The 15127-nt window shown below is 45.8% G+C and overlaps 1 long non-coding RNA gene across 1 annotated transcript; it reads left to right on the forward strand.

Moving 5' to 3' along the window:
• Positions 1-528: 528 nt before the first annotated feature.
• On the forward strand, positions 529-14543 carry LOC146059188 (uncharacterized). The gene is made up of 4 exons (XR_014470170.1): positions 529-751; positions 10224-10685; positions 13046-13327; positions 14372-14543. It is a non-coding gene; the product is annotated as an uncharacterized LOC146059188 (long non-coding RNA).
• The last annotated feature ends 584 nt before the right edge of the window (positions 14544-15127 follow it).

The raw sequence follows: 15127 nt of genomic DNA on the forward strand, positions 1-15127 counted from the left end.
TGTAAATTAGCGAATATATATACACACGCATATGTTATTAGCCATATGATTGTTCATTTACACATTATGGATAAAGTTAATTCTTAATATCAGATAATCAACCAATCACAGTGTAGCATAGTATATATGTAGATCTGCATTTATTTGCTGCACCATTGCCAAAATGAGAGCTGCAGCATTCAGCATGCGAGAGCTGAGGCTCCTCACCGAGGTGATGGACCGGCTGCTGGGGCATACCGGCCCATATATTAGCAATGCTGATAAACGCGCAGCGTATGCTGAGGCTGCGCAAAAAATACGCAGGAGGACAGGGGTGGTGAGGTCCATCTCCCAATTGGAGAGGAGGTGGTCAGACCTCCGGAGGCGACAGGCCGACCTCCTCCAAATAATGCGAAGGAGGATCCGATGTGGTAAGTAGCAAATGCAAACGTTGTTTTTTTTTTGTGGTGGACATAACTCCTTCCTTTTTTTTATTTTTTTTTTATTTCCCTCCCCTTTTATGGAAACTGTAAACACACAGAAAAAAAACGCAGACGTCGCACCAGAAGAGCCCAGGTGGGGGAGCAGTCACAGGGCCACCAAGCAGGCTTATCCCCCCAACCTGACCTTTCCCCCACCCTTGTCTGCTACACCCCATCCCCCCAATCATCCTATTCCCCCAGCCAACAGCCATCCCAAAGTCCCACAGCAGCCATCCAATATGCGGATGCCACCACCCAAACAAGAATGTCTGGTGATGATGAAGCGGCCCGTAAGTACTATATTATTAATTGTGTATGTACAGTATGTATGTGTTTATCTGTTATGTAATTTATAATTATTTTATTAACAGTTTCTTACAGTATATAGCGCACACAGAGTATAGTTGAATATTCACACCAGTCCCTGCCCCAGTGGAGCTTACACTCTATATTCCCTACCACATGTACATGCACACAGACATTCTAGGGTTAATTTTGTTGAGAGCCAAATAACCTACCAGTATATTTTTGGATTGTGTGAGGAAACCGGAGTACCTGGAGGAAACCCACCCAAGCACGGGGAGAATATACAAACTCCGCACAGTTAGTGCCATGGTGGGAACCAATGACCTCAGTGCTATGAGGCAGTAATGCTAACCATTACACCATCCGTGCTGCCCAAATTTATACAAACAATTTCCATCCCTACAGATTCACTACAACAAAGACCGGTACAGCAGCAGATGCTGACTGATGTGACAGGACACCTGCGCGATGCAGCAGTCTGGCACTAATGGATCAATAAAACATTTTTTGGTACAATGTTTTGTAGGAGCATTACCATGAAGTGGGAGATTGTGAGCTAGAAAGTGCAGTACTGGTTCTGTGGTTTGGGCTTGTTTGTTCGATCCATAAGATGGTTGGCATTCATTGGGTCGACTTGGGTCAAGGTCGACACGTGTTAGGTCGACGGTCAAAAGGTTGAGATGGGTTTGTCTTGACTTTTTTTTTTACCGAAAGCCAACACAGTCAACATGGACACAATTTTAAGTGTCCCGCATCACTCACAATGCTTCGGGCGCGGTGCCTTGCTACGCTTGGCTCACTATTTTATTCCCCCACCAGTGGATGTTCGGGCATGAAATCCCGCCTGTCGGCACATGTCTGCTCAAAAGACAGTCAAAAAATCCTTGTCGACCTAGACCCATGTTGACCTTCAGTGTCGACCTAATGACTGTCGACCATTCGACCTAATGGCTGTCGACTATTCGACCGTATCCCAGTTCTGTTTTTTTTTTTTGTATTCTGTTTTTATTGAATTTAAATCAGTTACAGAGACTTGAAAACATGAACAAAAACAATAATGATTGTCTCAATTTACAATTGGTGGTAGCGCATTTACAATTATCGTTACCAATTTACAGTCTCAAAGATATGTAAGGAAAGTATAAAGAAGGGGTGTAACTAGAGCTAAGGAAAGGGGGGAGGCATGAGCCGGAGGGTGTGTGAGGGGGGGAGGGAGTAGGGGGGGGAGGGAATGACCAATCATTACAAGCGTCGTGCATGTTGTTGTAACATATAAGTTAACGTATAACAGAGGATGAGTATGATTAGGTCTTACCATGGGCGGCTAAGTAGTCTTTGTATACATTGGAGGATTTGTAATTTAACCACGGGAGCCATGTGGCATTGAATTCGGACACCCTATCTTTGGAGCTGAGGAGTAAATCCTCCATATTCATGTAGTAGTCTATCCTGGTAAACCAGGTAAGCCGAGTGGGCGGAGTTTGAGATTTCCAAAAGGCAGGGATCATTGCACGTGCCGCATTGCTGAGGTGGCATAGTAAAGTTTTTTTGTGTAAAGAAAGCGGTATTGTGGAATGGTTTAGCAGCCAGAAAGAGGGGTTGGATGGAACGGAGGTGAGGGTAATATCTTCCGTTATGGAGATTACATCCTTCCAGAATGGTATAATTAGGGGCATGCCCACCAAATATGTACCATAGTGCCTAGGTCTTTCCTACATCTCCAACAATTGGGGGAGACTGATGGGGATATAGTATGTAGGAGGGTTGGGGTTCTGTACCATCTCATCAGAAGTTTATATTGGGTTTCCTTAACTTGAGTTCAAATGGAGCTCTTGTGAGCTTTCATAAAGATGGATTCCCATTCTTTCTCTGAAATTGTAATATTTAGGTCTTTTTCCCACTTCTGAAGAAAGGGCACAGGTTGCTGTGATTCGTTTTGTTGTTGAATTTGATATAAGGAGGATATTATGTGGGTAGGGTGGGTGGGGGACACGCATAATCTTTCAAAGGGGGATAGGTCCCTAGCTGCCTGTTTTAGGGCGTCCTTCGTGTGGAGGAAGTGTCGAACTTGGAGGTATTTCCAGAAGTCGGTTTGTGGAATATCCCACTTTTTCCGGATATCGGAGAATTGCATTACTATAGAGTTATGTGTGAGCTGACCTAATCTAAAGAGGCCTTCTAGTGCCCACAGTTTGTAGTGGGAGAGAGTGAGGCCAGGAGTGAAGGCGGGGTTTCCCAGGAAAGATGTAAGAGGACCTATGACTGAGGAAATGTTAGGCTTGTTGCGTAACATCTTCCATGACTTTAGTGTAGGGGAGATAGTCAGATGGTGATGCAGGAGTCTAGGTAGGAATGGGAGCCAGGGGAAAATTTCAGGGTACTGTTGGGCACAATGGGCCTCCAGCTCCACCCATTGCTTGGTCTCCCTACTTCGCGTCCAATCTAGGACTCTACTAAGCATTATGGCTTGTCGGTATTTTTTTATATCAGGGAGTTGGAATCCGCCTTGAGCAGTTGACCGCATCATAGTGGATTTGCTAATTCTGGGCGTCTTCCTAGCCCATACAAACTGTTGAATTAAATATTGAGTGGCTCTAAACCAGGAGTCTGGGATTTGAATCGGGAGTGCTTGTAGGAGATATAATAGTCGAGGGAGGATATTCATTTTAACTACGCCAATACGGCCCAGCCACGAGATTGATTTATATTGCCATTTGTTAAAATCATTTTTTATCGATTTAAGAATGGGGTTGAAGTTTAGGGAAAAAAGTTGTGAGAGGTTGCTAGTGATCTTGACTCCGAAATATGTAATGTGGGAATCCTTCCAAATGAATGGGAAGAGGGTTTTTAAGGCAGTTATTTCTTTGGGGGGGGGGGGGGGGGGGGGGTGGAGATGTTAAGTGCATATGACTTGGTGGTATTGACCTTAAAATTGGAGAGGGAACTAAAAGTGTTTAGCTCCTGTATAAAATGTGGTAGCGAGTGAGAGGGTTGTGTGGGAATTGATAGGACATCATCTGCAAATAAAGCTAGTTTATAATCGGTGTCGTCTATTTGTAAACCCGTGATCTGGTTGTTCTTCCTAATTGCCCTAGCCAGGGCCTCGATACAGAGGACAAAGATGAGGGGGGAGAGTGGGCAGCCTTGTCTTGTACCATTACCTATAGAGAAAGTGTCAGATAGAGTTCCGTTGACTCGAACTCGGGCAGAGGGTTGTGAATAGAGGGCTAATATTCTATGGAGAGTTACGGGGCCTAATACAATATGCTCTAGCACTGCTCTCATAAAGTCCCAGTTGACCCTGTCGAAGGCCTTTTCGGCATCGGTCGACCGTAAAATGGTAGGGATTTGGCTTTTAGTAGCTAGGTGGATTAAAGAGATAATTTTTGTGGTATTATCTTTTGCTTCACGGCCAGGGACAAAGCCTACCTGGTCGTTGTGGATTAGCATTGGAAGGAATTCGTTCAGTCTAGTGGCCAATAGTTTTGCATATAGTTTTAAATCAACATTAAGCAGTGATATTGGCCTGTAGCTAGGGCAAACAGAGGGATCTTTCCCTTGTTTTGGGATAACAGTGATTTGGGCTTCTAGAGCTTGAGGGGGAAAGTAATTATTGGTTGATATGGAGTTGAAGACCTGAACTATTCGGGGGGTTAGGACATCTTTAAAAGTTTTATAGTATAATGCCGTGAAACCGTCTGGGCCTGGACTCTTTCCTGAGGGTAAGGAGGCTATGGCCTGATCTACCTCTAGTGTTGTAAAGGGCTTTTCTAGGGAGTCTCTGGCCGCTGACGGGAGTGTGGGATATGCCACCCTTTCTAGGTATTGTTTAGATTTAATTAGGTTTGAAATAGGGTTTGTTGTAGAAGAAGGGTTTGGGAGGTTGTATAGTGCAGAATAGTATTCCTTGAAACATGTAGCAATTTCAGGCGTTTTAAAGCAGACCGAGCCTGCTCCGTTTCTCATGCTGGAAATAAATGAGGCTGCTCTTTGGGTCTTAAGGGCCTGCGCTAATAGGCGCCCGGGTTTATTGCCCCAGTGATAATATCTATAATTACATTTTCGTATAGATGATTGTGTCTTAATATTTAGCAATTTCTTCAATTGATCCCGAGCTTCGGATAATTCCAGAAGATCAGCGGGTGCAAGGGAAGATTTGGGTTTCTAAGAGGTGGATTTTTTTTAGTAGTGTGTCCATAGCTGACGTTCTAGATTTTTTCATGTATGAGCCTAGTTGGATCAATTTACCTCTCACAACGCATTTGTGCGCTTCCCAAAGGATCGTCTCTGAGACCTCTCCTGTCTCATTGATCTCAAAGTAGTCAGCCAGTGTTTTGTCTAGTTCAGATTTACAATATTTGTCATGGAGGAGGGATTCATTAAGACGCCACGTCCATTGGGCTGGGTTACTAGGGGAGGTCGCAAGGGTCAAAAAGACCGGAGCGTGGTATGACAGATGAATTGATCCAATGTCGGTTTGAATTATCTGTGGGAGGTGTCTGTGACTTATAAATAGGTAGTCCAAGCGGGAGTAAGTCTGATGTGGGTGGGAAAAAAAGGTATAGTCACGACCATTGGGATTCAGAGTTCTCCAAGAGTCTGCTAACTGTAAGTTGTGTAGTAGCTTCTTTACTTGTTTGTGTTTGTGCACCGAGAATCTAGGAGAGGGGGGGGAGGTGTCTATGGAAGGTTCTATGGACCAGTTAAGATCTCCTCCTAGAATGATAGTGCCCTTAGAGAGTGGTTCTAATTTTGGTAAGTGTGAGTTGAGAAATAGAGCTTGATCGCAATTAGGGGCGTACAGAGCTGCAAATGTGTAGGGTCGAGAGAAGATAGAACAAGTAACCACCAATAACCTTCCGGGGACTATTTTGTGGGACTCAGTTTCAGTAATTTGTAAGGATCGTGAGAATATTATAGCCACACCTTTAGTTTTGTTGTCAGGGTTGTTAGAGTAGAACGCTAAGGGGAATCTGTAATTGGTTAAGGAGGGGGGTTGTGCGGAAACCTTAAAGTGCGTTTTTTGTATCAATGCTACATCTACTCTTTCAGACCACAACATATCTAGTAATTGGGACCTTTTTTTCGGGGATATTCAGACCCCTGGCATTGAATGAAACAATTTTAAGTCTACCTGGAGATGACATCTTGTGCAGAGGTCAGTTTAGCAATATGACATTCGGATTGGTCAGTGGGGGAGAAAGTGAGAGGAGGTGGAGGATGAGGGAACATAGGGTAAAAAAGTAAAACAACGTTAAACATCAATAGAACATAACATCCCGCCATGAGACAACCCTTGGTATTGTGTACCAGGTTTCTCATTGGGCCAATATGGCTAGGTGCGGGAGAGGGTGGTATTTAGGGGACGCCACCTGGGGCACCACAGAAAAAGTGTTATTTTAAAGCATAATGAAAAATGTATGAAATATGTGTATAACCAGCATCAGCCAAACGGCATTTTTATGCATTTAAACCTTATAGAAATGGCCAAAAATGAACAAGAGTCTCTTGGACGGGCAGTGTTGATGAACGAAAACAAAGGTTTGCCTCACCCGACTGTTGACACTTTGGCAGTCCATGAGTTGTTTGGGGTTTGAATATGTTCACATCGACCCGGAGAATGCTGGATCATTGGCGAGGAAATCTTGACTGGTAGCAGGGGTCGAGGAAGGTTTCTTTCTGGTATCCCGAGCGGTTTGCCAAGGGGTTCCATTTTTGGTTAGTTGAGGGGGGGTTAAGTCTGGAGGATTAAATTCCCAGTCGGGGATCTTTATTGGAGGGAGTCCAAGGCCAGAGCAGAAGGTTTGGAGATCCGAGGGAGATTGTAGGGAGTAGGTTTTTCCCGACTGAGATACCTGAAGTTGGAAGGGAAAACCCCATCTGTATTTCAGTTGGCGTTTGCGCAATTCGTCCGTGATAGGTTTGAGGGTTTTCCTCTGCTGGAGGGTATGCCAGGACAGGTCTTGGTATAAAGCAATTGGATCACCGTTAAATGTCAGCCCATCTGATCTCCGTGCTTTATTCATTATCTCTTCTTTTTCGGAAAAGTAGTGCAGGCGGCATATAACATCTCTTGGGCGGTCTGAGGGGAGACCTCTTGGTTTGAGCGCACGGTGTGCTTGGTCAAAGGTAATGGTGTTTGAGGGATCTTTCTCCAGGACCTCGTTGAAGATTTTGGTTAATACGTCTATTAAATTTGTCGGGGGGATGTCTTCGGGGATGCCTCTAACTCTGATGTTATTACGTCGGCCTCTGTTGTCGAGATCTAGAACCCTTGTTCTGAGAGATTTGAATTTGAGTGTTTGGGCTGCAATGACTTCACAGAGGGAGTGTGTGAAGGTGTTAGCGGATTCCTGCTGGTCTTCAAGGGCATCTACTCTTTCAGCTAGTTGGGATACATATTGCTTAATTATTGCCAGCTCCTTTCTCATGGTGTCTTGTATATATTGTTCAGTAGGTAGAGTTTTCATGAACGCCAAGAGTTCTTTACGAGAAGGCTCATCCTGGGTGGGGGAAGATTGTTCCATTGTCGTGGGAAGGCGGGACGGGGTGGAACAGCTGGATGGTGGACCTGATGAGGTGTTATTTTCAAAGTCACTGGGGGTGGTAGAGAATAGGAAGGATCTCAGACCTCCTTGGGTGGAATTCACTTTTGGCTTCGGAGTGCTTCCTTTCTTTTTTCCAGACTTGACCATGCTGGAGAGAGAGTAAGTTACATGGAAGCGGTCATGGGGCCGCTGGTTAGATTTCTGATAGATAGGCGGGAGTGATGTGGTCATTGGGCATGTCATCCCAAGTGGACTGGAGAAGCGGTATAGAGTGTGGGCACCATCTCTGGTGTCCAGTATACGTCTGCACTGTCTGGGACGACCCTTAGGGTTGCTGCTCGGTCTGCCGGGCTTCGGATTGAGTATCTCGGCTTCGCGGAGGGATCAGTCGTCTGTGGCAGTTGCTAGATTGCGCCCCCGGCAGTCTGCAGTGTCAGACACCTATCAGACTTCTTTGTTGAGCCCTATTGCATGGGCAGAGTTTTCCCATACAGAGTAGAAGGGCTGTAGTGGGCTGTGATGAGGGCTAAGAGCAAGTGCCAATGTGGGGGCTGTGATGCTGTGTGCCTATGAGATCACTTCTGTGTGGCCACAAGCAGCAACGCTGGTATTTAGTGCTGGAAGTAGTAGTGTGGACCGGCTGCCTGTCACAAGGGGAGAGCCCCAGTTCTGTTTTGTTTGTGGGGTATAACTCATTAGGCCAACATGGACAAGGTCGACAGTCAAAATGTGGACTAGGGGTTTTTGACCCAAATGTCAACATAGACACGGAAACATAGCACCGCGTCCCCTCACATGGCTCAATGCGCTCGCCATGCTTTGGGCACACTATTTTATTCTCCCACCATGCCCTACTGGATGGTAGGGCATGAAATACCACATGTCGGCTCAAAAAAACAGTGAAAAACCCCATGTAGACCTTTTGACTGTCGTCCTTGCCCATGTCGACCTAGACCCATGTCGACCCAATGCTTGTCGGTCTAATGACCACATCCCATGTTTGTGTATTTATTTATTATGTTTAACATTTTCATGACCACTTTTCTTATTTAAATGTTTGAAACAGCCGATACTATAGACCATCTGTACTTTTAAATATCAATACTGTATCCAGTGTATAAAAAGACCCGAAGTCAGGATCCCGACTGTCAAATCACGCTGATTGGCTGAATCTCAGCCAATCAGCGTGCAGCCAGTGTTTTCAAAATCAGAAGCGCTTCCCGCACCGCCGCCCGGTTATTTCCAAGACACTGCAGGGACCCGGCACCAACTCACTACACAGCGCCGCAGGGAACCCTCTCACCGCGGCTTCTAGACAGCGCTGCAGGTACACCCGTGCCGCACAGACCCCCCTGCCCGCACCCCGCTGCACCTACAAGGAAGGGGGAACTGGGGGCGTAACAATAGTGCCCGTAGTCCCCCCAGGTGCCCACACTTAGTCAGTGCCTCCCTGCCGTCGCCGGTGCTGCGGCGCTATAGTTACGCCACTGTCAGCGTGTAAAATACAGCGTACATGTACACTATATTTTACATGCTGCAATACATGTAGGCTACAAACCTACCCTCCAACATGACCCATTCCATTAGGTACAAAATGCTTTGCTTCTGGACTTTTTCCTTAATTTTAGGATTGCCTTCACCCATGCTGGAACACCGTTATCATCACTGAACTAGTTAAACACAGGTGACTGCAATTATCAATTAAGATGGAAGTCCAGAAACAGAGCATTTTTTACCTAACGGAATGGGTCATGTTGGTGGGAATTGGTTGCATATGTGCTACAAACGTATGCATGCTACATTGGTGGGCAAGGAGTACCATGCATGGTACACATTGGTGGTCATGGGGTGGGGTGCGTGCATGCATGCTAGTAACATTGGTAGTGTGGAGTGCACATTTGACAGACATTGGTGGCCAGTGGCCTATAAAGTGTGCATGCCAGTGGGGTGAGGCACAGCCTTTCCCATACCACCCAACACAACACTCTCCAGGAGGGACACATTGCTCTGCTCTTGGACTTCCCTGGTAATGTATGATTGCCATCACCTGTGGTGAAACACCTTTCTGACCACGTAAACTGTTCAAAACAGATGTCTCTTTGCACAAGTAACATCTGCCCCCTGCAGGGCACATGGTTTGTCCATCTAAGACAGTGAACAAGAATAAGGCCCTAATGTCACGTTCTTAGAAGCACCAGCTAACCCCCTCCAGGAGCAGAGCATTGCGTCACTCCTAGAGGGGGTTATGTTGGGAGGTGTGCTTTCCTGTCATACTAGCTTATATGCCAGAATTTTGATTTTATAAAGTATGTCAAAAATACAAAGAATATATTTAAAAAATCTTATTTTTATTATTCTAATAATGTTTAAAGTAAAAACTCTGGAGCAAAAAGTTTATGGCAGGTGAGGATGTGCCTCACCTGGCTACCTTTTCTGCACATTTCTTATCAAAACTCAGTGAATCTCCAGCAGTATATACTGCTGCACATGTGTATAATGCCGGCATGTACCCCATGGCTCATATATTGTGTGCAAATCTGGCTCTGGTACTTGTCAGGGACTCTTGAGCCATTTACCTCACTGCACATCCATGGTGCATGCATGTTTAAAACATTGCTGGCCAGTGGTTTATTACGTTTGCATGCATGCTTCATATATGCATGCATACTGTACTTGCTAAAACATTGGTGGGCAGTGGGGAGATCAAACTATTTAAAAACATTGGTGGGCAGGGGGAATGGAAAACGTTTTATTCATTGGTGACTGGAGTATTCACACAGTGGTGTGTGTGTGTGTGTGTGTGTGTGTGTGTGTGTGTGTGTGTGTGTTATTGTTTTTGTTGTGGTGGACATAACTAATTTTTTTAATTTTTATTTCCCTCCTCTTTATGGAAACTGGAAACACACAGAAAACCAAATACAGATGCCGCACCAGAAGAGCCCAGGTGGGGGACCAGCAGCCACAGGGCCACCAAGCAGGCTCACTCCCCAACCTGACCTGTCCCCCACCCAAAACCCATCCCACCAACCTGACCTTTCCCCCACCCAAAACCCATTTCACCAACTTGACCTGTTCCCCACCCAAAACCCATTCCACCACCCTGACCTGTCCCCCAATCAAAACCCATTCCACCAACCTGACCTGTCCCCCATCCAAAACCCATTTCACCAACCTGACCTGTCCCCCATCCAAAACCCATACCCACAACCTGACCTTTCCCCCACCCAAAACCTTCCCCTTGTCTGCTACACCCCATCCCCCCAATCATCCCATTCCCCCAGCCAACAGCCATCCCAAAGTCCCACAGCAGCCATCCAATATGCGGATGCCACCACCCAAACAAGAATTTCTGGTGATGATGAAGCGGCCCGTAAGTACCAAATATTGTTCATTGTGTATGTACAGTATGTATGTGTTTGGTATATCTGTTGTATTATTATTATTTAGTTATTACCAGTTTCTGATCTAGCACACACATATCCCGCAGAGCTTTACAGAGGATATTTGAACATTCGCATCAGTCCCTGCCCCAGTGGAGTTTACAATCTATACCCCCTACCACATGTACACACACACACAGACATTCTAGGGTTAATTTTGATGGGCCCTCTTTAACCTACCAGTATATTTTTGTATTGTGGGCGGAAACCGGAGTAAACCCACCCAAGCATGGGGAGAATATACAAACTCTGCACAGTTAGAGCCATGGTGGGAATCAAACCCATGACATCAGTACTATGAGGCAGTAATGCTAACCATTACACCGTCCGTACTGCCAAATTTATACAAACAATTTCCATCCCCGGCTTCTCCCCGCCTGCCACAGCCGGGTTACGCTGTGCTGTCCGATGCCAGAGGATCATGCACAGTCCTGTCACTCTCTGCACAGAAGCCGGAGACCCGGCTTCTGCTAGCAGTCTTGGGTTGTCGCCCTGAGGCTGCAGCCACCGGAGAATGGGGAGACCATGAATGGGACTGCGGGGATGGGTTGTTGCCCTGCAGGGAGGCTGCAGTTAGCGGGCAGTGTGCATCACACTAACAGCGCCCATCTCTGCCAGACTGTCCTGCAAACACCGGCACAGGGACCCTACAGGGTGGGGTGTGGTACAGGGGTCCGACAGTCAGGATCCCGACTGGCCAGACCCAGACAGCATGGTGAGCGCAACTAAGCCCCTTGCGGGCTCGCCGCACTGCGGGCACGGTGGCTCACATACGGTGGCTAGCTATTCGAGCCACCTATTCTATTCTCCCTCTATGGTGGTTGTGAAAATAGCGGGTGGCCGTCAGGAACCAGGCTGTCTGTGTTTTGACAGTCGGGATCCCGACGTTGGGTATATGCCTGTTGGGACCCCGTCCGGCACCCACAGGGTGGACAGTGATGCTGATACTCTCGCTTTCACTCTGGTGGGGGAGGGGGTGTTGGTGGCCCAATGAATCGGTTTTCCCAGGGGCCTGCCCTGCTCTTAAAATGGCCCTGGAGATTGTGAGCTTAGAAAGTGCAGTACTGGCTTGGTTACGTTTGTGGGGTATGGATCATTAGGTCTACAGCAGTTAGGTTGACATGTGTCTAGGTCGACATGTCATTAGGTTGACACAAGCATTAGGTCAACATGGACAAGGTTGACAGTCAAAAGGTCAACATGGGGTTTTTCACTGTTTTTGACCTGAATGTCGACATGGACACTGAAACGTAGCACAGCGTCCCCACACATGGCTCGCTGCACTCGCCATGCTTCGGGGCAAGGTGCCTCACTGCGCTTGGCACAGTATTTTATTCTCCCACTATGCCCTAGTGGATGGTAGGGCATGAAATACCACCTGTTGGCACATGTCGGCTCAAAAAACTGTGAAAAACCTAGACCCTTGTCAATCTTTATGCATGTCGACTTAATAGTGTAGACCCAATGCATGTCTATCAATTGTTTGTCGACCTAATGACCGTACCCCATGTTTCTGTATTTATTTATTATGTTTAACCTTTTTCTGACCACTTACGGTGTCTTATTTAAATGTTTGAAACCACCTATACTATAGACCATCTGTACTGTTAAGTATCAATACTGTATCCAGTGTATAAAAAGACCAATTTTACAGACTGTTACGGCTCCCCCAGACTCACATACTTACTCCAATGCTTGCACATACTTTTTGTACTTAGTTTTCATTGCATGCACAGAACATGCAATGCGATGTGATACGTGCTAGTTAAGCACGGAACGCACGCCCGTATCGGGACGTGTATGGGCGGCATTACTCCTGTACTTTTAGATTTCTCCACCTGTGTGGGTCACACTTTGACCTTCCACTAATTAGCAACAATGAGCAACCTACATGTAGGCTGTATTTTACACGCTGCAAAAAAAAGTATAGCCTACACGTAATGCACCATGTAAAATACAGCATACGTGTACACTATATTTTACATGCTGCGATATATGTAGGCTACAAATTGGTGGGAATTGGTTGCATACATGCTACAAATCTATGCATGCTACATTGGTGGGCAGGGGGTACCATGCATGGTACACATTGGTGGTCATGGGGTGGGTGCGTGCATTCATGCAAAAACATTGGTGGGCAGGGGGAATGGAAAATGTTTTATTCATTGGTGACTGGAGTATTCACACAGCGATCTGTATATGTGTGTGTGTTATTGTTTTTGTTGTGGTGGACATAACTAATTTTTTTTATTTTATTTCCCTCCCCTTTATGGAAACTGTAAACACACAGAAAACCAAATGCAGATGCCGCACCAGAAGAGCTCAGGTGGCGGACCAGCAGCCACAGCGCCACCAAGCAGGCTCACTCCCCAACCTGACCTGTCCCCCACCCAAAACCCATCTCACCAACCTGACCTTTCCCCCACCCAAAACCTTCCTCTTGTTTGCTACACCTCATCCCCCCAATCGTCCCATTCCCCCAGCCAACAGCCATCCCAAAGTCCCACAGCAGCCATCCAATATGCGGATGCCGCCACCCAAACAAGAATGTCTGGTGATGATGTAGCAGCCCGTAAGTACTATATTGTTAATTGTGTATCCTAACTGTGCGGAGTTTGTATATTCTCCCCGTGCTTGCGTGGGTTTTCTCCGGGTACTCCGGTTTCCTCCCACAATTCAAAAATATACTGGTAAGCGAATTAACAAATTAACCCTAGATTGTCTGTGGGTGCATGTACATGTGGTAGGGAATATAGATTGTAAGCTCCACTGAGGCAGGGTCTGATGTGAATGTTCAAATATCCTCTGTAAAGCGCTACGGAATATGTGTGCGCTAGATAAGAAACTGTTAATAAATAATAAATAAATTGTATGTGTGTGTATCTGTTACAGCAGTGATTTTCAACCTTTTTACCTTGCGGCACACTAAATAAGACTTTAAAATTGCCAAGGCACACCCTAAGATCCCCACAGGGCAAAACACTTTGGCCACCACAGGAAAAAAAACACCTATTGGCCCCCACATTAAAAACAATCACACTGGTCCCCACAGGTAACAAAAATAAAATACATTGGCCCTTTGCATGAAAAGAAGAGACCAGTAAGCAACATTTGAACTGGTGGTAGCTGTAAATGGGATTGGGCATCTCTAAATGTGGGGGCACACTTGAGAACAGCTTAAGGCACACTAGTGTGCCACGGCACACTGGTTGAAAAACACTGTGTTACAGTATGTCATATATTATTCTATTGACCATTTCTTACATTGTGCATACATATTCCTCAGCGCTTTACAGAGAATATTTGAACATTTACTGTATATCAGTCTTTGCCCCAATGGAGCTTACAATCTATATTCCCTACCACAAGTACACAAACACACATCTAGGGTTAATTTTGTTGGGAGCCAATTAACCTACCAGTATATTTTTGGATTGTGGGAAGAAACCGGAGTACCTGGAGGAAACCCACGCAAGCACGGGGAGAATATACAAACTCCACAAGTTAGGGTCATGGCGGGAATTGAACCCATGGCCTCAGTGCTATGAGGCAGTAATGCTAACCATTACACCATCTGTACTACCCAAATTTATACAAACAATTTCCATCCCTACAGATTCACCACGAAGAAGACAGGCACTGCAGCAGATGCTGACTGATTTGGCAGGACAATTGCGCTATGCAGTAGTCTTCATCAGCGCCATAATGGCGCTAATGGATCAATAATTTTTTTTTGTTACAATGTTTTGTTATTTTAAGTTTTTCTTTTAAAACCAAAATTGTTCGGATGTGTATAGTGTGTTGGTGTTTCGTTTAAATGACTGTAATAAAAAGGGTTTAGCTTCGGTCACAATATTGATGTGTAAATAGTTGTGTGTGCATGCAGACGGATGGTAAGTAAATGGTGTGGAAAAGGTATGTTTGGCTTCGTTAATAATAGTATTGTGTGGTCATGACTACATATGATTGTTAATGTGTGAACGAACATGAGATGGACAAGTGAAATTACAGTCATATCACAGTGTTTGATGCAGCAAAATAAGAGAATATTTTTGAATTAAAAAATAAAACATTTAACTAACACTTCAGCGCATGTCAGTACTATCTACATTAGATGGATACAAATGACACATATTCAGAGACACATGACACAAACATTTCAACAATAAACCACACATTATACATACAGATGGACCCCATCTCTTCTTTGCCCGGCGCTCACCAGAATGTCCCCACTGGCAAGTGCTGGGGGAGAGGGACTCCATCAGACTGGGAGGCGCGTCCCAGTCTCTCGGCGGCTGGGCGGTGGGACCCTGCCTGTCTCCACTTCATGGAGACGGGCAGGGTTAGGGGGGTGCTGGGAGGTGAGAGC

The sequence above is a fragment of the Crinia signifera genome, chromosome 2 (assembly GCF_055691185.1).
Source record: "Crinia signifera chromosome 2, ASM5569118v1, whole genome shotgun sequence".
Classification (NCBI taxonomy): domain Eukaryota; kingdom Metazoa; phylum Chordata; class Amphibia; order Anura; family Myobatrachidae; genus Crinia; species Crinia signifera.